The sequence below is a fragment of the Siphateles boraxobius genome, unplaced genomic scaffold (genome assembly GCF_051911475.1).
Source record: "Siphateles boraxobius isolate OS27281-9 unplaced genomic scaffold, OSU_SipBor_1 30, whole genome shotgun sequence".
Lineage (NCBI taxonomy): Eukaryota > Metazoa > Chordata > Actinopteri > Cypriniformes > Leuciscidae > Siphateles > Siphateles boraxobius.
In genome coordinates this window covers 2,134,118-2,161,533 of record NW_027508920.1, presented here as the reverse complement: position 1 = coordinate 2,161,533, position 27,416 = coordinate 2,134,118, and the positions used below count along the sequence as shown (strand labels likewise).

At 45.3% G+C, this 27,416-nt stretch overlaps 1 long non-coding RNA gene across 1 annotated transcript in view; it reads right to left on the bottom strand.

Annotated features, from left to right (window-relative positions):
* Positions 1-7,760: 7,760 nt before the first annotated feature.
* LOC143757194 (uncharacterized) overlaps positions 7,761-27,416 on the bottom strand; it is a 58,804-nt gene continuing 39,148 nt past the window's right edge. The window contains exons 3-5 of the long non-coding RNA XR_013210432.1: positions 8,559-8,639; positions 8,208-8,306; positions 7,761-8,004 (exon numbers count right to left, since the gene is read on the bottom strand). This is a non-coding gene — a long non-coding RNA (uncharacterized LOC143757194). The remainder of the gene's footprint in view (positions 8,005-8,207; positions 8,307-8,558; positions 8,640-27,416) is intronic.

Below are 27,416 nucleotides of genomic sequence, written 5' to 3'. Positions count from 1 at the left end.
CTTCAGAGGGATGATGCTGCCCTTCCGGAAAGTCGCGGCTAGGTGTCGAACACGGCGCGCGCGCTGTGTCGATAAACGAGCCGTCACGGCCACAGAGTCCAGTTCTATTCCTAGAAAGGAAATTGACTGACTGGGCAGTAATGAGCTCTTGGTCCAGTTGACCGCCAGACCCAAGCTTTCCATATGACTGAGGAGCACAGTTCTGTGAGATAGTAGTTCTGTCTCTGACTGTGCCAAAATCAGCCATTCGTCCAGATAGTTCATAATTCGCAAACCCTGATTTCTCAAGGGAGTGAGAACCGCGTCCATGCACTTCGTAAATGTACGGGGTGCCAGGGACAGGCCGAACGGCAGGACGGTGTATTGATAAACCAGACCGTCGAAGGCGAATCTCAAGAATGGCCTGTGACGGGGTATTATCTGAATCTGGAAATAGGCATCTTTCAGATCGAGAGAAATAAACCAGTCCCTCGGGCGAACGTGCGCGAAGATTTTTCTGGTTATGAGCATTTTGAACGGTCTTTTCATAAGCACCTTGTTCAAACGTCTCAGATCTAAGATGGGTCTGAGGGCTCCGTCCTTCTTGGGTACGAGAAAATAACGACTGTAGAAGCCTGACTCGCTCAGAGAAGGCGGTACCAATTCTATGGCCCCTTTGCACAGCAGCTTCACTATTTCTGGGCGGAGTAGATGTGCTACTTCTGCATTCACAGTTGTCGCGGTCCGCACTTGAAAGCGTGGAGGACAGCGAGTGAACTGTAGCGAATAGCCGTGCCTTATTGTGCTCAGCACCCATTCTGAAACCCCTGGAATGGCTTCCCATGCGTCTATACATGTAGCTAGGGAGCGAATGGTCTCTGGGTTCTGATCGCAGTGCATTGCGGGGTCGAGAAACTAAACCGGAGGTGTGTGCGCGGCGTGCGCGCCCTCGGTGCTTGCAAGCGGCAGCTCGCTGACAGCCGTGACAGGCTGATACATAAGAGGCGTCCCGATTGCCGTGAATGGGGAGCACCCTTTTATCACTTCGTGTTGCGCGAGCGTAGCCTTGGGCAAAGTGTATGTTAGTAAGCGTGAGCACTTTTGTGCGGGTACGAGACTTACACATAAATTTGACGTCCCGATCGCTTTGGATGGGGACCGTTTTATGATCGCCCTGCGTTTTGTGACAACGCTTAGATGCACGTGCGGTGCTCGGGGAGAGGCATGCGTTAGTAAGCGTGAGCGCTTGCCAGCGGGCACGTGACTTACATTCATAACCTGACTGATCACAGTTCTTACATTCAACACACTTTTGCCTGCTTTATGAGAGTGGGTTCTGTGAATGACACGGGAAGCTTGTGTGTAGGGGTGAACACTGGGAAGTGGGCACTTTCTCTACACTTAAAACACCATCGGCGTGAGCCGGATAACCAGAAATTATACTCTTTATTAGATTTCTCTGGGTCGCCGAGGAAAACGCCGTTTGTGTGCAGGCGAGAGGGTTTTTCTACCGGCTCGTTGTCTGCTAAATGAACCGCTGCAGTAGCCTGTTTGAAGGGGACTGACAGGGAGAAAAGCTTTTGGCGGTGGTCCGGCCGCAGAGGGACTTGGCCGTCTTTTCCTTCCTGCTGACGCTAGGTAGGCTTCGCATTCTCTGGCTTCAGCGCGATCTTATGCCGAGGCCCTCTGGAGGGCGGCGGTCTGTGACGGCTGTCTGAGCGCGACCTAGGGCGGCCGCCCTGACGTGGCTGCGAAGGCTGGCTAGGCTGCGATGGGCGCTGAGTGGTGGTTCGTGCAGGCGCCGGGTCATGTGAGAGGCCTGTAGAGGAACTTGAGCGTCGATGCAGGAAGAGATTCATGGCCTGCGTGGTCTTTTGAACCTCCGAGAAACGGTCGACGAACCCGCTCACCGCTGGGCCGAAGAGACCGATAGGGGAAAGAGACGCGTTCAGGAAGGTGGCACGCTCGGTTTCCCTCATGTCAGCAAGCGTCAACCAGAGGTGCCTCTCTGTGACGGTCAACACGGCCATAGACCTTCCGATGGCTTGAGCTGCGGTCTTGGTAGCGCGGAGTGATAGATCCATCGCGCTCCTTAAGTCTGTAACGGCAGCTGGGTCCCGGCCCTCCTCATCCCATTCACGGAGGAGGTCGGCCTGTAGAATTTGTAGCTCTGCAGGCCTTGGACGGGAGGGCAGGTGCGCTGCGACCGTCTCTTCCACAGGGGGATGGTAGAGTATCCTTTCTCGGTGGCGCCGTCCACTTGGGAGAGCGACGTGGAGAAGTTGGATTGGAGCCTCGTGGAGAAAGGTGCATTCCACGACTTAGCCAGTTCTGCGTGAAGTTCAGGCAGAAACGGGGCGGGCCTGGCTGCGGGCGCTGGACGGCGGCGACTCTGAAGGAAGCAGCCGTCGAGTCTGTTCGGTGCGGGCTCCTTCGGCGGCGACCACTCGAGCCCGAGTCGTTCGACAGCCTGAGAGAGGAGGCGCATCAGCTCAGCGTGCACTCCAGCCTGGGTCCGGCCGGATTCCTGGATCGAAGAGGCGGAGGAGCGGTGAGACGACCATTCCTCGCTGTCCGATGCCAGGATGGAACAGCAGTCCTTTGTGGCCTGTTCCTTGCCCTCGTCCTCAGAAGCGACGGGCGCGTGGGCGGTGAGGGGAGGCGGAGAAGGCGAGAGCGAGAGCGAGGCTCGAGGGAGGGAATCTGGCGAGCGCGTCGCGGTGGCCACAGGATCCAGCGTCCCGCATAGGGTGGAGTGGGTTTGAACGCTTCGAGTCGAGCCCACAGGGTCGACATCGGAAGCGCGTCGCAGAGCTCGCATCCTCCAGACGAGAGGGCGACGGCTGCGTGTTCCTGGCCCAGGCAGAGAGCGCAGATCTCGTGGCGGTCTCCGTCACTGAGCGTGGCTCCACACGAGCCGCAGGAAGTGCGAGGCATCTTGAAAAAGACGCTCGCTGCTCTTTTAGAGTGATGTAGAGGTAAAAAGGATACGTCGCCGGATAGCGTAGATCGCACGGATGGCTGAAGGTGGCGTAGACGGCCGGCTTCTTCAAGCGCTGTCCTGGGCTGGCTTGTCGCTTCCTCAATGGCGGCGGCTTCTCTCAAGATCCAGCGATGCAAGAGCTTCGCTGAAGAGATGAAAATCAGAGAATACAGCCTACGAGCCCTGCTTATATACGCTAAGCCACACCCATATGGGCTTTGACGCTGTGAAGGCACGAGCGCCCTTCATTGGACGTGACGTCATGTCGGGCTCAGTGGTAGGCTGCTGCAGTTCCCGCAGGGCAGCCTATGAGCACGCTAGACAGCCTGCTCTAGGTCTGCTAGCTGCTGCACTGCGTTGACAATGGATACAAAAATTAAGGATAATTTTTTGGCTTCAATATCTCGAAAAGATAAATCTTTCCCGTAGCGTAAGCTAACTTACGCAATACGAGAGAACCTCTCGTAAGAGAACTAAGGATAATAAGAGTATCGCATGTTTCGATCTGGCATCGGTGACATATTACAGTGGCCTACTACTATTACAGTTGGCCATACATGCTCACAGACATGTGAAGATAGTCTCATTTTGAAGAAAACAACCTAAGGAACGAGCTGATATAGTGTTAGAGGCTAGTAGCTCCACACGGAAGTAGTGATCCGAACAGGAATATGACTCGTGTTTTCTCGTTCAAAAGAGTAATTTCCATCTTCGTGATTCTTTTGATAATAATGTTATTATAAAGTGTTGGATCGGTGAAATAAATAATAAATCTTGAGAGTGAGAGCTTTCATTTGATATATGACTTGCCTATTTCTGGTGAGTTCATGGGATATAAATATGAAATTGAATATTATTCATATGATTTTCTCAAGGGGGGGGTCGTTGAGAGGGGGTCGAATTTAGACCTTATTGTCTTCTTTGATGTAACATAAATGCAAAAGTGATGGGGATGTCAAGAAAGTTGAGATTCTAAGATTTAAAACAATATCATATATGTCTAGTTTTGTGCTGCACAAGTTATTTATTTTTAAAAATGATTATGATGATGCAATTTTGGACCCACCGGTGGGTCCGTGGGGGGACGCAGAGTTGGACTGGCTAACCCTCTGGGATCTGAGGTGTTTTCTGGGTCCTGGAGGTGTTCTGACATGCTCTGACATTTGTGCTTTTTTCAGTTATTTATAAACATGTTAATGGCAAAGGTGTAAATTCACTCTATATAGCACAAACGGGGCTACCGTAATATGTGAGCAACATATTTTTAAGAGAATAATGTTTATGCGTGGTTATTGAAAAAAATAAAAATGAAAGTTGCTGAAATAAGACCACAAAACACATACTAAATATGTGTCCACAAGACCTTTGACAAATGGATGTTGTCGCTTCGAGTTCTGGCTTCAAAATGATGTGAAAATCATCCTGCCTAATCGTTCACATAAAACAATACATTGATTTAAACTTTGAAAAGATCCTGATGGATCCAAGATGGCGCCGCGGATGGCTGCCTCGGTGTGGAGCTCTCCAGCTATTGTGTTGTTTTTGTTCGTTTGTTCTGCGTTTAGTCATTCCTTTCCTCATCAGTTTCACCAAAGACGACCTACTGGACATTAGGAAACACACACCAGAGACCTTTTCTACAGTTTTTGATTATTCAGACGTTTTGCTGGACATTCTCGTCGGAGGTGCAGCGTTGTTGTTCAAACGCGCGTTCAGACGCAAACGCACTGCACGGCCTGCGCACTGCACTCCCCAGTATTCATCTCGCGAATCTCCGATCCCTTCCTAACAAAACGGATGAACTTCTTCTCCTCACCCACACTAACAAGGATTTTTTGAACTCTGCTGCTTTGTGCTTCACTGAAACCTGGCTGAGTGAAGCCATACCGGACAACGCAATACATCTGCCGGGCTTCCAGCTGTTCCGAGCGGATCGCATCGCGGAGCTAACGGGGAAAACGAGAGGTGGTGGATTGTGTTTCTACATTAACGAAAGTTGGTGTTCAGATGTAACTACACTGAAGAAGATGTGCTCTCCTAATTTAGAGGCACATTTCATAAACTGTAAACCCTTCTACTCGCCTCGGGAATTTTCCTCTTTCATTCTCGTGAATGTTTACATCCCTCCAGACGCGTGCGTGAGCGCGGCGCTACAACAGCTGGCTGAACAAATATCTGAAACGGAACAAAGGTACCCAGACTCTCTTTTAATCATTCTTGGGGATTTTAATAAAGCAAATCTTTCCCGTGAACTACCAAAATACAGACAGCACGTTACATGTCCCACCAGAGACAGTAATATACTGGACCACTGTTACACCACAATAAGAAATGCGTATCACTCCGTCCCACGGGCAGCTTTGGGGCTCTCTGATCACTGTTTGGTTCATCTCATACCGACCTACAGGCAGAAACTGAAATCAGCTAAACCTGGAATACGGACTGTAAAAAGATGGACTAATGAAGCAGAGCAGAATCTACAGGCCTGCTTTGATTGCACTGATTGGACTGTTTTTGAAGCTGCTACCAATGATCTGGATGAGCTCACAGATACTGTAACATCATATATAAGTTTCTGTGAGGATACATGCATTCCTACCAGGACATTCTTATCATTCACTAATGATAAACCATGGTTTACTGGGAAACTCAAACACCTTCGTCATGCCAAAGAGGATGCTTACAGAAGTGGGGATAAAATCTTGTATAACCAGGCCAGAAACAGATTGACAAAGGAGATCAGAGTTGCTAAAAGGAACTACTCTGATAAACTGAAAAAACAGTTTTCATCCAACGACCCATCATCAGTCTGGAATGGCCTGAGGAACATCACCAACTTCCAGTCACCATCCCCTCGATCTGTGGACAATCAACACCTGGCTGACGATTTAAATTCATTTTACTGCCGGTTTGAAAAGCCCTCATTAACACCACACACCTGGTCTGATCTGCACTTCACACTTTCACCATCACCTCCTGCACTCCAATTATCACTCCCCCCTCCTGCCATCCAACCTGAGCTTAAGGTCTGTGTGGAGGACGTGAGCCGAGTCTTCAAAAAACAGAAGACTAGGAAAGCCTCAGGCCCAGACGGCATCTCATCTGCTTGTTTAAAAGCCTGCGCTGACCAACTGGCCCCGGTCTTCACGCAGATCTTCAACAGATCATTGGAGCAGTGTGAAGTTCCCTGCTGCTTCAAACGCTCCACTATCATTCCTGTCCCCAAAAACCCCAAAATCACTGGACTTAATGACTACAGACCTGTCGCTCTAACGTCTGTGGTCATGAAGTCGTTTGAAAGACTGGTGCTGGCCCACCTGAAGGACCTCACTGGACCCTTGCTGGATCCCTTTCAGTTTGCTTACAGAGCAAATAGGTCTGTGGATGATGCAGTCAACATGGGACTGCATTATATCCTGCAACATCTCGACAGACCAGGGACTTATGCAAGGATCCTCTTTGTGGACTTCAGTTCGGCCTTCAATACCATCATGCCTGGTCTTCTCACAGCCAAACTGACCCAGCTCTCCATACCATCCTCGATCTGTCAGTGGATCACCAGCTTCCTGACGGACCGGCAGCAGCGAGTGAGACTGGGGAAACACACATTCAAGACACTCACAATCAGCACCGGAGCCCCCCAAGGGTGCGTTCTCTCCCCACTGCTCTTCTCCCTGTACACTAATGACTGCACTTCTAAAGACCCCACTGTCAAGCTCCTGAAATTTGCAGACGACACCACTGTCATCGGTCTCATCCAAAACGGTGACGAGTCTGCTTACAGACTGGAGGTTGAACAGCTGGCTGCCTGGTGCAGTTATAACAACCTTGAGCTGAACACGCTCAAAACAGTGGAGATGATCGTGGACTTCAGGAGGAACAGCCCAGCACTCCCCCCACTCACCATCATGAACAGCACTGTGGAAGCAGTGGAGTCATTCAGGTTCCTGGGCACTATCATCTCTCAGGACCTGAAGTGGGACAATCACATTGACTCCACTGTGAAAAAGGCCCAGCAGAGACTGTACTTCCTTCGCCAGCTGAGGAAGTTCAACCTGCCACAGGATCTGCTGATTCAGTTCTACTCAGCCGTCATTGAGTCTGTCTTGTGCGCTTCCATCACTGTCTGGTTTGGTTCAGCTACCAAATCAGACACCAGGAGACTACAACGGACAGTCCGGACTGCGGAGAGGATCATTGGTGCCCCCCTGCCAAACCTCCAGGACCTGTACTCTTCCAGAGTGAGGAAGAGAGCAGGTAAAATCATCACAGACTCCACTCACCCTGGACACCTCCTGTTTGAACTGTTACCGTCAAGACGGAGACTCAGATCACTGGCCACAAGAACATCTCGGCACAGGAACAGTTTCTTCCAACAGGCCATTTCCCTCCTGAACAGTTAACACTCCTCCCAAGGCATATGCCTGTAAGTGCAATACTCCCACTGTTTAGTGCAATATCCTACAACTCAGGTGATACTTATATGTAGATTTATTTATTTATAATATTCAAAACACTGTAAATAGGTTCATAATCTGTAAATCTGAAAATGTCTATTCTGACTAAACCAAACTGTGATAGTTTTATTCTCATATATTTATATTTATATTTTTATTTTTTTTATTCTTATAATTTGTAGTATTATGTTTCATGTTTCATGTTGTATTTGTATTTGTATAGTCCACTGGAAGCCTCAGTACCAAAACAAATTCCTTGTGTGTGCAAGCACACTTGGCAATAAAGCTCTTTCTGATTCTGATTCTGATTCTGATTCTGAAAAACAGTTTTTTTGTCAGAAGAGGTTTATGCGTGGGAGTGGTAATGGCCTATCAATATTAAGGAGATTCAGACCAGGGGTGTGACATAGACACTCCCCCAATGGTTAATGGCCCATCAAGTGAGGCAGGAATCTCAGAGTCTGTCGAACCATATCAATGTCAGTCTCTGTTTTCCATGACAGAGTGGACTGCTCGTTGCTTGTCTGAATGTTTGTATTGGCCCTCTTTGCAACGGGTGTCTGATGATCACCATCATCTTTATAGCTGTAAAACAAACAAACAACTGTGAGCATGTTTATTACACAAAAAAATGTATTTCAAGCACTAAAAGTAATATTAGCCAGACATTGACAAAAAAATGTTTGTAAAGCCATGCAGAAACATGATTTTTGAATGGACAATGTAAAACCGGAATACGTAAACAGAATTATACTAATATCTGAAAGAAAGGGAATAAGTGTACTTACTCAGTATCATTTCCAATTGTTCTCAAAACTGAACTACTCCTGTTGCGTGCTCTCCCAGTGCGAGTTGCAGGTGAAGGTGAGAGTGATGCTACCACATTCCTATAAAAATAATAATATTAATAAAGGTTGAACAAAGTATTATACCAGCACATGCATAACTGATGGGCAATCAACATGTTGATAAAACAACAGAAAATAAGCTCTTTCATATTAACATTACCAATCACTAAATGTAATTTTGTGCATGCATAACAACAAGAATTTTTGCAAAGCCACACAGGCACATATACATTTAGTATATACACAAAATTGAACTAACATCTGTAAAATAGTGGGTAAATATGTACTTACTCTTTCTGATTTCTGCCGGTGTTGCTGCGCGCCCTCCTAGTGCGAGTTCCAGTTGAAGGTGAGAGTGAGCAACCTACATTCCTTTCAAAAAAAGTTGAAAACTATTATTATCATATATTTTATAGAGTAGGCTACTATTTCAGCACATGCATAACTAATGGGCATTAGCGTGCTGATTACACAAAGAAAACATATGTAACCTTATCAACCAACCTCCAAAAATAAATAATAAAGTCATACAAGCTCATGTTGTATCATCACTAAGTATATAAACAAAATTGCAGAGGTGGAAAGTAACGAATTACATTTACTCGCGTTACGTAATTGAGTAGTTTTTTTGTGTACTTCTACTTTTTAAAGTAGTTTTTAAAATCTGTACTTTTACTTTTACTTAAGTACGTTTTCTTTGAAGTATCAAAGGGAATCCCGGAATCAAGTCATGAAAATGGAATTCACTTAATGCAGATGTCACGTAAAAAATGCTAAATAATGGATGGATGAATACATGGAAAGTAGAATAAATCCAATCGCGACATGGTCTGTGAATATTTAAGCTAAGCACAAAAATACTGCATGTAAATATATAACCATATTTGTTCTGCTGAGCTGCGTTTGTCTACTACATACTGAAGTACTCGTGACGTTCATGGTGTTTCAGCGTCTCACAAACAATTTGAGGATATGAATACATGAACATTTCCAGAGCTGCTCTGAGAGAACGCCTAATGAGCATTTTCATAATTTTATTTATGAAAAACCATTGTCAAATACACTTTGAAACAGGTCTTCACTAAAACCCGTCAAAATAAAAGTTCGGTTTTACTAGGAGAAATTATGACAGAAATCCCAGATAGCACACGTACGTCTGGCCGATGTCGGTCTGATGTACAAAGTTCCATCGGCACGATGTCGCTCAGAGAGCGTTTGCTAATCGGCAATATGTCGCCGCAACGTCGGCATATGATCGCAGATGATCTTCGGCCGATGTTTGAACGACGCAAAGCTGTAAATCCCGGCCGCTTTATAGGACCTTTATTTATTTAGGTTGAACCTTTCTGGCTACACCTTTACATAGACACCATGCGCTGCTTTCATTGAAGCACGCACGAACACACACAGGCACGCACGCACGCACACGCACACAAACACACTCAGAGAGCGGAGATCGCGCTGCACACTCAGGATCACAGAAACTGTAGTCATCGCTGCCCCCGCAACTTACATTAATAAAATAGCATCGATACTGAACACATGCAACTTTCATCCCTCAAAATGGCCATATTCAAGAAGAAAAAGTAGAGTAGTTTGCATCACTGGACATAACTGTCAGGCATTTATCATTTCTATCGTAAAACAGTTGACTAAAGTTAAATGATTTGCAACTTTCATCTCACCTCGCAGTGCTCGCACTCTTTCAATGTTAAACTGATGGAATAACGTGCTCTGCTTCCGTGAACAGGAAACCCCGCCTACTTTGATTGGCTATCTATTTTGTATGGTCGCTATTAGACCACTAAGATAGACCAGCCTAAGGTAGCCTAAAGTGTAACTTTTAAACCTTTTTGTCATCCTAAAAACAAAGCAGAGCAAGAATTTCCAACATTGAGGGAAAAGTTTGGCCATTTCTAATTATTGACATATTATTGTTATTATTATTATTATTGACGTATAATATAGAACTTCTCCTCCTCAATGTCTATGGTGATATACAGCACCGGGGCTACTTGACTATCTAATATGAAAAAAAGTAGGCTATAATGACATTTAAAAATATCTTCTTAATTTTGTGTGTGTAACTGTCTCTATAATGAACAGACACAATTCAAGTTAAGGTAGTTTAATGACACCAGAAAGAGCTCCAGGACAAAAGGGATAAAAAAGGAACAGCAACAATGTAGATCCACGGTAAGAGACGGATTCTTCCTGGCAGCCTGTAACAGAGTGAAAAACAGTGGGGAAAAGCAGTTAGGTCTTTGCTTTAAGAAACAAATCCATCAATAAATACGTTTTAATTGTTTCCTTTAGACCAGGGCTATTCAATTAGCTTCATTCGAGGGCCGGATTATTAAATCGAAAAGTTGAGGTGGGCCGATGGGTTTATCTTATTTATTGAAACATAACAGTATAAATATGTAAGCTAAAGTAAACAAAAGTATTGTATTTACTTGGAAATGTTGTACCCAACAGTATGCAGATTTATCAGACCATAATAGGTCTCACTTGTAAAAGAGGTTTTAACCTCAATGTGACTTTCCTAGTTAAATAAAGGTTAACATTTTTTTTAATAAATAGCTTATACAGCTGTGAACAAATATATGAATTATACAAGATCATAGCTATTGGTAAGAATTATTTTATTAATAATTATTATAGGCTTAAATTAAAATATTCTGACAGTGAGATATCGTAACCATAGGTAAAACCATGCATGGCTACTCAATCACTACCACTGTATAAAAAATGCCTAAACAGGTAAAAACTATACACACAATTAATTATATATTTCTCTAGCCCCCTAATAAATGTAATGCAATATAAATGACTATAACATAGTATTCAATATAAATATTCCACATTTCTGCCCAAACCATGGTAAATTACTACAGTACATTTCATGGTAAATGTTTATAAGGGTGGTGATTAGGGATTTAGTCTTCTAACTTCGTTCATGGCACAATGTTTCTGCTATTTACCTCATCAGTCGTGTTGGGAATGTTGAGGCTGTTTCATCCGATTTAAAACTAGTTAAAATCATTGAGTGATTTGTGGTTTGTAACAGAGAGATGTGTCAGGTTGAAACGCTTCTCACTGGATGTCGCAACGCTGTTTAATAATAGTGTCCGGGACCGGGAGTAAACGCAACTCCTTTAAGCTTGCGTTCCGTTATATAAGTAAACGAGTGAAACAACTGAAAACAGCGCTATTTGTTCTCTAGTTGTTGTTACTGACGGAGAAATAGCTTCAGATGATTCAGTGACAGAACGGTCTGAACGAATCCGAATCGTTTCAGACCGTTATGCAAGCGCGTTTGGCCAATTCATGGAAAGGAAATAATCGAACCAAAGAATGATTAATTCGCGAATGATTGATATCGCTGGTTCAGTCGACAGAAATACGGGACACAAACATAGTAACTGCTGAAAATTTATGCTAAAATATATTAATAGTCGTTATAACGTAGTTCAAAAGACTTATATAATAAAGTGATATCTGATTTGTAACCAGGCACTAAAGCGATTACCTATAAAACGTGCTTTGAACCAATCGGATTGCTTGCGTCCTCCTAAAGGCGGGTATACACTGTGCGATGTCTGTGCGATTTCAGCAAGGTTTTCACACTGAACGAGTAAATCGCATGCGATGTAAAGCCAAAGTTCAGGATTTATGTGCTCACACTATATGGTCCGATCATCGAGCTGCGACTTGATCTGTTGGCCCTTCATGCATGGCCCCTCAACGGGTTCCCAGGAACCTCACGAGCGGAGCACTAAAAACCATCGCTGAGGCGCGGGCGCCCTCCACGAGACGCTTATATGCTCAGAAATGGAAACTGTTCAGTGACTGGTGTAATGCCAAGGGCCTGAACCCTGAAACATGCGAGATTACGAACGTACTCGCTTTTCTACAAGGGCTTCTGGAGGCGGGCCGCACCCCCTCCACGCTCAAAGTATATGTGGCGGCAATCACAGCGTCACACGACCCTGTAATGGAACGTCCATTGGGAAGAAACAACCTAATTATTCGTTTCCTAAGGGGCTAGGAGGATGAACCCTTCACGCCCCCCCCTCATTGTCGATCTGGGACCTAGCTACTGTCCTAGACGCTCTTAAAGGGCCCCCGTTCGAACCACTCCGAACCGTGCACCTTAAACAGCTCTCGCTTAAGACTGCGCTCTTGCTGGCACTCGCCTCGGTCAAGAGAGTGGGCGACCTGCACGCGCTTTCGACAAGCGCTGCCTGCCTAGAATTCGGACCTGACGACTGCAGGGTCGTCCTTAGACCGAAACACGGGTATATTCCTAAAGTGCTCACCACTCCCTTCAGAGCACAGGTTATCTCCTTAACTGCGCTGTCGTCTCCAGCAGACGAACAAGACGCTAATCTACTCTGCCCCGTTAGGGCTCTCAGAGTGTATTTGGAGCGTTCTGCCCTATTCAGACAGACAGAACAACTGTTTGTATGCTTTGGCGGCCGTACGAAAGGTTCCGCCGTTTCAAAGCAGAGAATCTCTCACTGGATAGTTGAGGCTATAGCGCTGGCTTATGAAGCTAAGGGACTTCAATGCCCCTGGGGAGTCAAAGCACACTCCACCAGGAGTGTGGCTTCTTCCTGGGCATGGTCGAGCGGGATACCGATCGAGGATATTTGTGCGGCGGCAGGCTGGGCCTCACCGTCCACATTTATCAGGTTCTACAACCTACAGGTCCCGACATTGCATTCCAATGTACTATCAGCATGATGCTAGTTGAACTACGAGTTCGTATCTAGATTATGTATGTGCTTGTGTCACACTGAGCGCCTTCTAGCCGCTCTGTATTTTTTCCCCCATATAAAGCTCTGCCGGCTAGTTGGATGATAACTTTGCTTTTCAGCTCAGGCACCTGCCTCTGGCTATCATAAGGCGAAGTTCAGCATGCACTGCGTTTTGCATGGTGTTCCCATAGCGTAAGCTACTTACGCAATAGGAGAGACCTCTCGAAAGGGAACGACTCGGTTACTAACGTAACCTCGGTTCCCTGAGAGGAGGGAACCAGTATTGCGTAAGCTGCCGTGCTTGTGCTTGGTTAGTTCGCTTCAGTCGTTTTAACCTAAAGAACTCTCATGACGGGGCGCCCAATAAATAGCTCTTGGCCACGCCCATCTTGGCGGGCTCTGACGCGCGCGGGCGCGAAGCGCGCTCATTGGTCGCACATTCAGAGTCGCCCCGTCATTGGTTCGAGCAAGTTGCCGCAGCACAGCCAATGACCGAGCTTCCTTCGTTCATTGCTGCCAGCTGTGCAGCTGCAATGCGTTTTACATAAAGACTTCAGTATTCTCGAGAAAAGGAGTTTTCCCATAGCGTAAGCTACTTACGCAATACTCGTTCCCTCCTCTCAGGGAACCGAGGTTACGTTAGTAACCGAGTCGATTTGCACTCGCAGATGATGTCACAAAACACTTGTCCTCGGAGACTAACATAACTAAACGCGGCTTAACGCATAGACAGTGATATTAAAAGAAATAAATGATAACTCCAAAAACAACATACTAATTAAAAATTGCCTACTATGTACAGTTAAGCGTTTTCCTCCCATAGAAAACTGTTAGAAAACTCTTAACTAGCTTAACGCATTAAAGGGATAGTTCACCCAAACATGAAAATTATGTCAGTATTTACTCTCCCTAATGTTGTCTCGTAACACCTTCGTTCATCATTAAGATATTTTTAATGAAATCTGAGAGCTGGATCACTCCTCCATAGGCTTCTAAGGGATTGAAACTTGCCAGCCCCGAGAAGTAATTAAAGATATCATTAAAATAGTCCAAGTGACTACAGTGGCTCAATCTTAAGTTTATCAAGCGACGAGAATACTTTTTCCAGCTCTCAGATTTCATCAAAAATATCTTAATTCATGTTCCGAAGATGAACAAAGGTCTTACGAGGTTGGAACAACATGAGGGTGAGTAAATACTGACAGAATTTTCATTTTTGGGTGAACTATCCCTTTAAGACAGTGGTATTAAAAGACCAAACTGCCAAAAAAAAGCAAATTTGTTTGCAGGGTTTCACTTAATTAAAGGTGCCCTAGAATGTTTTTTTTTATTATTTTATAATGTTTCCTGGGTTACCCTTATAATGTTAGTATGTTTTTTAGATAAAAAATAATCATAATTTAGAAATAAATGGCATTTTTCCTAGCCTGCTTTTAGCCTCTGATTTGAACACTCTGTTTGAAGGGGCGACTCTGCTGTGGGATTTAGTGTAACCGCGGCCACTGCTGTGATTGGCTGACATGCTTGCATATGAAATAGCTACGCATTAGATGTGAAACTCTCTCCCGAATACCTTTACTACTGCTATTATACGTTTTTACTATAACAGCTATCGAGATTAACGAATCGTGAGATGTTTTTAAAGTATTTAGATCTATTCCCATCACATAAAATGTTGCCGTGATGAGCATTGAGCAGATGACAGTGTGTTGATCGCGAGAATGAAGATCTTATCATTGCAAAGCAGTTTCTGCACTCTCTAATGCTTTCACCAATGCAAACACGATGATGTAAATACAGTAAGAGCTTCGTTGTGCAGTAACGTGCGCCATTGATTTCATAACGAGTTTGGCAAGTGTCCAGATAAACTCGCGCTGTGTGGAAAGATTGTTCTTTGATCGCTTTCTGTATATAATTTGTTCACAATTTAAATACGATTATTTTCATCCTACTAAAAGAAACGATGTGAAGCCGATATTTTAGTCACTGGCTTGACTTACTGATGCATAAACAGTATTGAACGATTTTGAGAGAAAGATTACCTGTCTGAACTTGAACAATTACACATCAGAAAGTGTTGCTTGGTAGCTCGATCCGAGGCCAGCTCTGTATTGGCCCAAGTTGAGGAAACAGTCGGTGAAATGTTTGGAAATTTCCAGAGAAAATAAAATTAACCCATTGTTTCTTCAGAGGCTCAGATGAAGGAACTAAAAAATACTTTTGTGTTGATGTGTACATCCACACTGAGCAACTGCCATGCTTCGGTTGCGCAGTTCCGCCTGGCATTGAGGGCTGGCATTATGCAAATATTTGGAGGCGTACATATTAATGATCCCGACTATTGCGTCACAGTCGGTATTGTGTGGAGAACCGACCGTTTTTCAGGGGTGTTTTTCATAAACGTGAATTAAATGAGAACGCGAAAACAGTCCAGTTTGGGATTCACTCTATGTCATGTCAATGCACTGAACTCTTGTTATTTGACTATACCAAGGTAAATTCAATTTTGAATTATAGGTCACCTTTAAGGTTGCGAGAGATACCTTTTTGGGATAGTTCTCCCTCTGTGTTTATGACAAACTATGAGTACAAATTAAGTTTTTGCAAATCACCAAACCTGCTGCCTGTGTTTTAGTAATAATGTTTAACGATTTTTTTTTATAACTATTAGTTATTAAGCCTTAAGCATTTAGTTTGTTTTCTATGAGAGGAAAACTTTAAATGTATAATTAAACGGATTGCGTTCATATTCTGTGCTCATTTGGTTTTCTGTATGCTTTATTAGTATGGTTTTTACTGAGTTTGATCTTTTAATACTACTGTCTTAATGCATTAAGCCACGTTAAGCGTTGGTTTTCTCTGGGAGGAAAACTCTTAACATGAAATTAAACGCATTGCATTCTTATTCTGGGCTAATCTTCTTTTCTGTACATAGTAGGCTTTATTAGTATGGTGTTTGCTGAATTTGATAATACAATTTATTTATTTTAATATCCCTAGCCACGTTACCGTTTCAGAAAATCCCAGAGGACGTGGGTTTCATGACATCATCGTGTACAAAAGAAGTCCAATTTCATTGGCTAGACGCCAACCAATAAAACGACTCCTTTGCGACTCCTAAGTGCAACTATGTTCTACAAGTTTGTGTCTGTCATTGTATTTCTGTGAATGGCATTTTACACATTTGTGACTACTTGTCTGCAGCTTCAAATTCAGAATACAGGTTTGTGACTATTGTCTGCGACTGCAAATTTCAACATTCAACTTCAGATTTGTATTTTACAGGTTTTCACATTGGAGCTGTGAGTGTAAATTTAAGCATACAACAAGTATTTATTGTACAAGTTCTCTATTCACATCTACGTGCTCTCTAGTTTTGCTCCTCTTTTACCTTCATAGTTATTTCAGAATTTAGGGGTAAAATGCGAGAAATCTCCTTTAATGGACTTTGATATGCTGGGCACTACTCACTGATCTATAAGTGACTTGGGTAGGGCTGTCACTTTACATTCGAAAATCGATTGCACAATCGATCGGACCAACCAACACAAGTTTCGAAAACGAAAATAGGGAATCGATTTTAATGGCCCTCTCTCGGAGCACGTCCAGCTCGTCACGATACGCCCGCAGCAAACTCAGAACTGCAGGCTCTGACAAACACACATAACAGCAAATTATACTTCTGCATAATGTGTCTCTTTTTACAACAAAAATGTGAATTCTGCCGGTATACAGACAGTCTCATGCATACATTTACAGATTCGGGCTACAGTTTACAATCGCCTACGTAGGGGAAATTTGTTTGACATTTCTAATCGTAAACACAGCCATGTTGAAGCCTGCAGTAATGTTTTTCATTGATGTTATGGCACTCCACTCTGCTTATTGTTTTTCGAGAATGTTGCACTCCTGTTTGTCATTGTGCACGAAACTTCATGCCAAGAAATCATCAGAAATATTGCTGACTTGTGCGCGTCTCAAGCGCCCTCTTTACGTTCGTCCTAATGCCTGTTAGTTGTCCGTGGATTTGCCTATATTTGGCGTTGAAAATGGAAACGTCTTTAGACATGGAAAATCGATTTTACAATCGATTCAATGAACACTTATGTCTCATAAAATCGAACAGGATTTTTTCACAAAAGTGACAGTCCTAGACTTGGGCCGAGTTTCCCGAAACCTTCTTAATGCTATGTCGTTCTTAAGTTACACCTTAAGCTGTACCTTTTCGTCAATACATTATGTTTCCCGAAACATTCATAGTGAAGTATACCTTCTGTAAGTCATACGTTCGGAAGGTTGGTCTGGACCACTCTTAGCTTTACCTTATCACTGTTGTAGGTCTATACGAATATAATTCTGAAGTTTTAATACACCCAGACAGTGTTTAATTAGGCTAATTCAAGTGTTTTAATGCAAAGAATAAAATTATAAAATTGAAAGAAGAAAAAAAAGCTGGAAAAAAGTAAAAAAAACTTAAAATATTTATATTATTATGAGTAGCATTGTTATGAAATAGCATTATAATAATTTGTCGCATAGCCTATCTGAACATTATACTTTTAATGCTAATCTTTTAGAGATGCACCGATTAAACAGCTGGTGACCGGAATTCGGCAACTTTCATGTTGCGATGGATTTCCACGATTAATACCGTTCCAAATTATACAATATCCCGTCCTTGATATTAATATAATCCCGCGGTAACTAAAGAGCCTATCCTTTAGTCGTGTCCTCAAGAGTTAGGTGATCAGTCTATATAAATTCGTATTCTATTATTGAATAATAGATTTCCCCTTTATATTATAAGTCTACCTTTTGTGGTACTCTTCAACCTTGTTCGCACTATAACAATATATCATACATATACTCTTTATACATATACACATGTTATATGCTGCCTCTTTGGCTAGGCTGTTTGATCAATCAAATATCACAGTGATTATTCTTATCTCAAAAGAATGCTCAACCTCTGATGTCGCTCTCTTCAGGAAGGGTCCTTCTGGCCCGGTTAGAAGAATGTGACTCGCACTCAATGATCCAAGGTCCAGTCAAATGATTAAATAAATGTTACAAAATTTATTAAAACAATCAAATGAAAGAGGAGTACTTGTTACAGATCATAAATGAGTACTAACTAACAGATAGATACTAGCTAGGCTTGAAGCTTCTTGCCCCTGACAACTGCTGGTGTGTCAGGTTGGTGGTTGCAAGGAAGAGCGAGCAATCTCTGTTTTCTTCCGCTTATATAGGCTTTTTCTGCAGCTGGCTTTTGTATCCCCAAAGCGCCTTAAGCATCTAGTTTCACAAGACCGCTGTTGCAGAAAGGAGCTATGTCTCTAGCAACTGCTTAGAGCATATGAGTCCCTCAAGTATAGAGTTCATATAACTCGGGTGAAAGGTGTGAGACACAGTAATACATTTTAAATGTTCATAAACACAGCAATACACTTTGAATGTTCATAAACACAGCAATACACTTTAAACGTTCATAAACACAGCAATATACTTTAAACGTTCATAACTTTCATTAGTTCCGACACTTCTCTTCAACAAGTGGCTTTATGTGGCAGAACATGTTTTTTATTGTGTCCTTTTCGACCTCTGCATTTGGATTGAGACAGAGGTCCTGCTGAAGATTCAGATACAGCAAGGCCAATGCCATTCTCAGCAGGGCCTATTACTACACCCCCTCTTGGCATTGACCTAGCTTTGGTGTTTTTCTTTTTATTTGGTTTGAACTTGCTCGGTCCTTGACTATTGTCATATTGAAAATTTCTATCAAATTTATCTATTGTGTCAACAAAATTAGTACAGTACACAGTAGGTGTGACGCAGTCAAATTCTACTTCATACAGGCGATGGCCGATTTCATTTGGTTTACACTTCATAATTTTAAGGGATTTAAATTGACCATGGGTCATACCCGAGAGGAAGCACTATCTCATCAACCCCTGTGTTACCTCTTGCTGGTACCATTGACTGTTCTGTTGACACGCCGTGTCAACCACCTCCGGGACAGAGGGGGACGAGGAGAGCACGGCATGTGGGCGGCGCTCTCCTCGTCCCCCTCTGTCCCGGAGGTGGTTGACACGGCGTGCCGTCCACGACCGCTTCGCCCCTGTCCCCCTCTGTCGCCAGACCCTTGACAGAGCAGGCCCCTGTGGAACGCTGGTCCTTCCCTGGCCTCCTCTGTCAGGGTGCGGTTTTGACCTTGCCCCCACACCGGGCCGCTATGCCGTCCACGTCTGGGCCGGTCATTCCGCTTCGCTGCACCACCGGAGGGACGTCTGTGGTTCTCGACGCCGCTGGCACAGTTGGGAGCCTGCCTAGAGCTTCCCTTCTGTTCCGCGCGAACCATCGGCTCGGCTATGCGATTCAGTTCGCACGGTCTCCTCCCCACTTCAGGGGAGTCCGCTCCACTTTGGTCGATGGCTATGCCCTATCATGAGAGCGGAGGTTGCTACCCTACTGGCGAAGGGTGCGATTGAGACTGTTCCTCCAGCCGAAAGGAGGTCCAGGGGTACAGCCCCTACCTCCTTGTCCCGGAGAAGTCTGGTGGGTTACGGCCAATCCTGGTCCGAACCGCTCCCTTCACAGGCTGCCGTTCAAGATGCTCCTGGCCAAACGCATTTCTGGATGTGTGCGGCCACAGGATTGGTTTGCAGCGATCGACCTGAAGGACGCCTACTTTTATGTCTCCGTTCTCCCTCGACTCAGACCATACCTACAGTTTGCTGTCAGGGCGCGCGCATATCAGTACGCTGTTTTCCCATTCGGGCTAGCCCTGTCTCTTCGCGCCTTCACAAGGTTGTTGAGGCTGCCTTTGTTCCTCCATGGGAACACGGGGTTCGCATCCTGAACTATCTCGGTGACTGGCTGTCTTAAGCTCACTCCTGAGACCAGGTTTGCGAATACAGGGACCCAGTGCTTCAGCACCTAGCTCGTCTGGGCCTTCGGGTCAACCGGGGAAGGAGTAAACTTTGCCCCGTGCAGAGGAGCTCTTTTCTCGGTATGGACTTGGTCGCCTTCTCCACTCAGCCAATGCTGACTTGCCTGAGACTATCAAGCGCAAGAGTGCGGTTCCACTGAAGTTTCTTCAGAGGCTCCTGGGGCATATGGCATCTGCAGCCGTGGTTCGCCTCTCAGATTGCTTCATATGAGACCGCTTCAGCTTTGGCTCCGCGACCGAGTCCCGAGGTGGGCATGGCAACACGGCACCCTCCGAGTACCAGTTACTCCGACCTGCCGTCAGACCTTCACCCCGTGGTCGAACCTCAGTTTTCTACGGGCCGAGTGCCCCTGGAACAAGCTTTGCGGCATGTTGTTGTAACGACAGATGCCTCCTCCACGGGCTGGGGTGCCATGTGCAATGGACGTGCTGCCGCGGGCTCCTGGACAGGACCCCGACGCCTCTGGCACGTCAATTGGCTCGAGTTGCTGGCCGTACGTCTTGCTTTGCGCCGCTTCCGGGCCGTGCTTAAGAACCAACACGTACTAGTCCGTTCAGACTATACCGCCTCTGTAGCGTACCATCAAGGTGGTCTACGCTCCCGCCGTATGTCGCAACTCGCCCGCCACCTCCTCATATGGAGTCAGAAGCATCTGAGGTCGCTTAATGCCATTTATATCCCCGGAGCCCTGAACTGTGCAGCCGACGAGCTCTCACGGCTTCAGCCCCTCCCGGGAGATTGGCGACTCCATCCCCAGTCGGTTCAGCTGATTTGGGACCAGTTCGGGGACGCACAGATAGATCTGTTTGCCTCCCACGACTCGACCCATTGCGCCCAGTTTTATTCCCTGACCGAGGGCACGCTCGGCACGGATGCTCTGGCGCACAGTTGGCCGCAGGGCCGCAAGTATGCGTTTCCCCCAGTGAGCCTTCTTGCGCAGACCTTGCGCAAGGTCAGGGAGGACGCGGAGCAGGTCATTCTGGTCGCGCCATACTGGCCCGCCCAGACCTGGTTCTCCGAACTAGTACTCCTCGCGACAGCACCTCCCTGGCCGATCCCTCTGAGGAAGAACCTTCTTCCTCAGGGACGGGGCCACCTATGGCACCCTCGTCCCGATCTCTGGAACCTCCACGTGTGGCTCCTTGATGGGACGAGGCAGGTTTGAGTACCCTACCACCAGCGGTGGTGGCTACCATCACTTCCGCTAGGGCGTCGTCCACTTGACACGTCTATGCGTTGAAGTGGAACCTCTTCGTCAGCTGGTGCTCTTCTCACCGAGAAGACACCCGGAGTTGCTCGATCAGCGTTGTGCCTTCCTTCCTTCAACAGGGGCTGGAGCGAAGGCTGTCTCCCTCCACCCTGAAGGTCTACGTTGCCGCTATTGCCGCACACCATGACCTCATCGAAGGTAAGTCGGTGGGGAAGCACGACCTGGTTATCAGGTTCCTGAGAGGAGCGAGGAGACTAAATCCGCCCCCCTCCTCTCGTTCCCTCTTCGGACCTCTCAGTGGTTCTAACTGCCCTGAAGAGTGCTCCATCTGAGCCCCTGCAATCAGTCGAGCTTAAATTCCTGTCTATGAAGACAGCGCTCCTGGTTGCGTTGCACTGGCCTCCATCAAGAGGGTAGGGGACCTGCACGCATTCTCCGTTGACGAAGCGTGCCTGGAGTCCGGGCCGGCTTACTCTCACGTGATCCTGAGACCCCGGCCTGGATACGTGCCCAAGGTTCCTACCACTCCCTTCCGGGACCAGGTGGTGAACCTGCAAGCGCTGCCCCTGGAGGAGGCAGACCCAGCCTTGCACTGCTCTGTCCAGTACGCGCTCTCCGCGCCTATGTAGACAGGACGCAGTGTTTCAGGACCTCAGACCAGCTCTTTGTTTGTTATGGTGGGAAGCTGAAGGGAAAGGCTCTCTCAAAGCAAAGGTTGTCTCACTGGATAGTGGACGCCATTGCTTTGGCATACCAGCAGCAAGGTCGACCGTGCCCCCTTGGTGTGACTGCCCACTCCACCCGGAGTGTGGCATCCTCTTGGGCTCTAGTGCATGGCGCCTCGCTAACAGACATCGGCAGAGCTGCAGGCTGGGCGACACCTAACACATTCGCCAGATTCTTTAATCTCCGAGTGGAGCCAGTGTCCTCTCGTGTACTCGCTTCAACCAGCTAGTACCGGACCCGCTCAGGTGTCTTCGCTTGCTCGCCATTCCACTCCACGGACTGGATACGTGCGATATTCTCCTCAGGTGAGCTTCCCCGGAAGCCCTGAGCTCCTCCAGCACTCCTGACGTCGGCGCCAGTGTCTATTGCCTGCGTGTCGGCTAGGTGCCTCCCGTGTGCATGGTCCCTCCTCTGAGCGACCCCCACATGTGTATTTCCACTGTAAGCCTCTTTGAGCATGTGTCTTTCCCTTGGCAAGCCACCTTGCCACCCCTGGGGTTGAAATATTCCACCTGCGGCTGGACACCCCAGTGTTCTCCATATGTCTCCTTCGGGTCATATGTGTATTCTCTAAGCCCCCCCCCCACTGGGTTGGCAGTAATTGCATATTTCCCCTAAACTTTGGGATATGCTCCCCAGTGTACCTTGGTATTCCTGTGCTAAATAGGAGTCCTTCGTCCGTGCAAGTCTCACGACAGGGATCTCAGATTTACGCAGGGCACTGGAAGACAGCTGAGAAGGTGGCGTGATTAGACTGGTAACCCCATTCGGCGTCATCCGACGTAACTCAGAGTGACAACGAAAGGGAACGTCTCGGTTACGTATGTAACCCTTGTTCCCTGAGTAGGGAACGGAGACGTTACGTCTTCCTGCCACTTTCCGCTGTACCGCGGGGATCGCCTGAGCTCAGTCTTGGCTCCTCAGCGAAGAAACATATCTGCCTGTTGCCGGCGTCCTCCTTTATACCCACGAGGTAAGGCGGAGATACGCTATGCAAATTCCGCAGACCCATGGCATTTCTTTGCCATTGGCTCGTTTTGTAATACTCGAAGTCGATAGGTGTTCTAAGCGAAACCCCATTCGTCGTCATCCGACGTAACGTCTCCGTTCCCTACTCAGGGAACGAGGGTTACATACGTAACCGAGACGTTATTCCTCCTGCCTCTACTCTTCTGGTAGCCAATATCATTAGATAAAGAATTACCAGCAGGGTAGAGCAGAATCCTACATGTTTCATATAACTGACCCCAAGATAATACTGTACCATAACACATATGGTGAGTATTATATTGAGGATTTCCAGTATTATCCAGCCTCGAGTCCCAAAGATGGATTTCATTCTCGGGCTTTTTACAACTTGCCCAATTAATATTCCTGCCAGATTTAGCCCTTTACGTAGATTGTACATGGCTATGTGACAGATTGCAATTGGAATTTGCCATTTTCCCCTTAATCCCATTATCATCACTAGCCAGTATAGGCTTAAAATAGTATCATAAATTGTAATTTGAGATTTATTTACCGGCGGATTGGAGCAAGTGGGTTCAGTCAGATTGGAATCATTTCCCCAGGAGTTTGGTTCAAGCGATGATGCCATTGATCTGGTTTTCCGAGATCTATTGCTTGTTGTATCAGTTCAGTCAACTGTGGCCAGCAGATGAGTGGAGCAATACTTCAAGCTTGCAATTTTTAGATTCTCGTATCAGCTATAAGCCCTCCCCCTCACTGTCGTTTTCAGACTCTGAATTATCAAACGTCAGGGGAATTTTCCTGTACCTAGCCTGATTGGCTAGTCGGCTTAGCTGTCTGCAACGTACACCTACGTTCAACACTTTTATCAGTATACCTAATATCACAATGATTAGTATTACCCCCCCGACACAGTATAACACTATTTCTAATATAGACCATATGTCTAGTAGTACGTTCCAAACGCTTTGGGCTATTTCCTTGATTTTCTCTCCCATGTCTTCAAAAGCTTTTTTCAATACCTTTGCAACTAATTGTGTTAGAGTTATATCTGTGGGACCCCTGGTTTTTGTCCAGAGGTCAATTCTATGTATCCAATGTCCTCCCATGCTTTCACCTTCTAGGAAGTCATCCACGGGGTGTAATAAATCTTTCCAGTCACTTAGATAATTAAGGTATGGGACCAAAGCGCATATCTTTCGCATTTGAGTTTCTCCGACCATTTGTTTCAGAATTAATGGAGTTACCCTCAAATTCTCGTGTTTCCATTGATTTCCCTCTATAGCCTCATAGCTGCAGGACATATGGTTTCTGACAGTGCTTTTGTTCAGGGTTACAGCTGCATAAGATTGCATTATAGGCGCACTAAATGTTGCATGTCTCCAGTCATTAAACATTCCTGCAGTACAAGGATATGTGGTTTGGACCTGGTCGCTCCAGAATTCAACATTCTGGTTGTCTTGTCTAACTCCCACTATAAGAGTTTCTGTTCCTAGATCAAATTCTTTGGTACAATTTAATTCATAGGCTAGTCTTTTCCCTTTGGAACTTCTAACTATCTCTATGATCGTGCTCTGCCGTGTGCATGGTCCCCCGTACCAGTCAGTTACATTCCATTTTTTAGCAAAACTTCCTTGGGTAGGCCTAATGTATAGTCTACTACGAGTTCCCCACGAGTAGCTATCAGGATCAGATACTTTCAAATAATATCCACTTTCCCATTGACCTATGGATTGTTGCTTATATGAGTTAGGAATTTTATATGAGCCCAGATATTTCACATGGACTGGCCACACAAGATTATTTTCTTTTTCTCCTGTGCCGTTATATTTTATGCCTTGGAACCCACCATATCTTACATACCCATTTTTTCTTTTACTAATAGTATTATACTTAAGGGCTTCCCCTCCTTGCAACATATATAGTAAAAGAGCACTTCTGTATTGTTGGTCTTTGACTTTCGCTCTAACATAATGCGTCAGCCCCGAGATGTCTAATATTTGTGCTGGAATCCCTGAATTCGGGAAATACTCGAGAGTGTATGGGTGTCTGTAGTTGCCATTAGCTCTTTTCTTTCCCTCAAGCGTAGCTTTCACGGTCCATGTAGTCCTATCTGTTTCACCACGGGTTCCTTCTGTAAAATTATAATTACTTGTAATCCATTCGTGCCACATGCTAATGGTTTCATTTTCATACTTTTCCATTAGCGTCTGATCCCATGGGGCATCAGCTTTTATGACACAGTACCAGACCTTCTTTTTCTGGTCTACCTTATGGTCACACTGCTTTTTGTGATCAATTGTGGATCTACCTTTATTGCTAGGCCAAATCATCTTACCTATCCATGCGCATCTTTGGATATCTTCACACATGGGGGTGGCTCTAGGCTTGTTATAACACTTTATCCAGTTTGCGTTCTCTGCAGGAATTACAGGTTTCTTTTTGTGTATTGAATGGATTAGGACCTTATCCTTAAACTCACTCATACGAATCCAACGGTCCACTGGTTTGGGCCCTGCACGTTGAGCTGCGTATTTCATCAGCCCTGGCTTAGGTAGTTTCATTTCCTTGGTCTCCAAGGTATTGTCTGTTATTTCTAATTTATTTTGACTCCTTCCTATTAATACTTTTAGTCTTTTTATTTCTGCCGTTCCTGTCTCACAGTTCCATTCTCATGTGGAGATTGTTTTCCCATATACATAGTTCCACCACACTAAGTCAAAATTCCTCAGGCTAATGTTTCTGACTCCTGTATCATTTATCCTTTGTCCCTTCAGCAACACATGGGTTTGATTTAGCACTTCTAATTTGCTCCACTTCATTATGGTTTTACCTTTCTCCGTCGTGGGACCATAATCTATAGCCGAATTTAGGAAGCTTCCCTTATTGGTACACTTCCAGTATTTGGGATCTATATCAGTTATCCAGTTTCTCATCAACTTAGCATTATTCTCAGGATTATAAAGTATTCCTGCTAGAATCAGAACCGAACCTTCCTTCGTTATTGTTTGGTTATAGCAGTGTAATTTAGTTATCTTTTCAATTTTGATACAAGGATATACCGTATAGACGTTTTCTATTTCTGATGTTCCAAACCCAGCCAAAATGACTATTATGAGGATGAAAGTCATACTTATCCACGCCATGACCTCCTGGCATTTCTTCCTGTTGTCCCAATGGAGTCGTCTGTACTTCTCTTTCAGCTTTCGTCCTCTCCCCCCTCTAGTCATTTTTTGCTGTGGGACAGAAAGCATATTGTTGCCTATCTTTCCCTATGTGTGATTTTGAGCAGCCAGTCTCGAACTCTTTCCGTCTTTGGTTTATTTTCCGTTGTCCAGGCAATTTTCATGCCTTGTATGCCGAATCCTATGCCCATAAAACCTCTGGTGCAACAGAGATTCACCGTCATTTTCATCAGCACTGACGCACTCTTTTCATCAAACTTGATTTTGTATCGAGCTTCTTTAGCCATAATAATCTGACTTCTAGACATCATGGTGAGGTCGGTTTCACGGACCCCTTGTTCCCATGTTCTAGTTTCCCAGTTATGTCGCTCTATGTTGAAGTTCATGTTTTTAATCTCATTGATTATGAACTGCTCGGCTGTGCTGCTTTCATACTGACCCTCTCTTTTCACCAAAATAGCTTTGTCCGGTTTATTTAGATTATGTGAGATGATTTTCTCCCATGCATTCAAGCAAGTAATTTGTCCCAGAATCTGGCCCAAAACAGATCCTTCTTCTAGAGGGTCTGTATGGGATGGACTATGCAGTCCTGACAATTTACAATATTGATATAGCCAAGTTCTCTCTTCCTCTTCCATTAGAGGAATTGGATTGCTAACCCACGAGGTCATAACCATACCTTGGGAAACACAACCCATAGCTAACTTCGATTTTCGGGTCAGCCAGACTTCTTTTTTACTGACAGTCTGCACCCACTTCCGCTCTTCTAGCTTATCGCATCTGTTACACAGTTCCAGTTTAGTCTCTCTAAACGTGCAGGAACACTTCGAACCTAGTAAAATAAGTTTCTCTTTACATAAATTACAGGTTCGGCAGACACAACTGGTCGCTCCCAGTTGTATCTTCTGGATGACCCACATCTGTTTGCTTAGTCTGCAGTTTCCGCACACTGTGACTTCCCCAACTGCACAGTGCCCTATTTTCCCTTCTGGATTATACCAGGAAAAAAGGTTTTTTCCCTCTTTCATGAGGGATTGTCTCAAACTTTCTTTGCTTGGCCGATCCTCATTCGGGCCTTCCCAAAGCAACTGGGCCACGTCACTCCTTTCACAAATGCAACAACTCGTGAAGGGTATCAATTTGCTATTGGTACCGTCAGGGCAACCCTCATGCCATTTCTTCACCCTAAGAAGTGCATATGCTTCATTTTGACATTGTACCCAGCCCGTCTTAGACTCTATAATGGACTCAAATACCACCTGCTTCAATATGCTTTTATTATGTCCCGACATGACCAAATGCCGTTATTTTCCAACTCCACACTAGTATTTGATGTGATTTTGGTT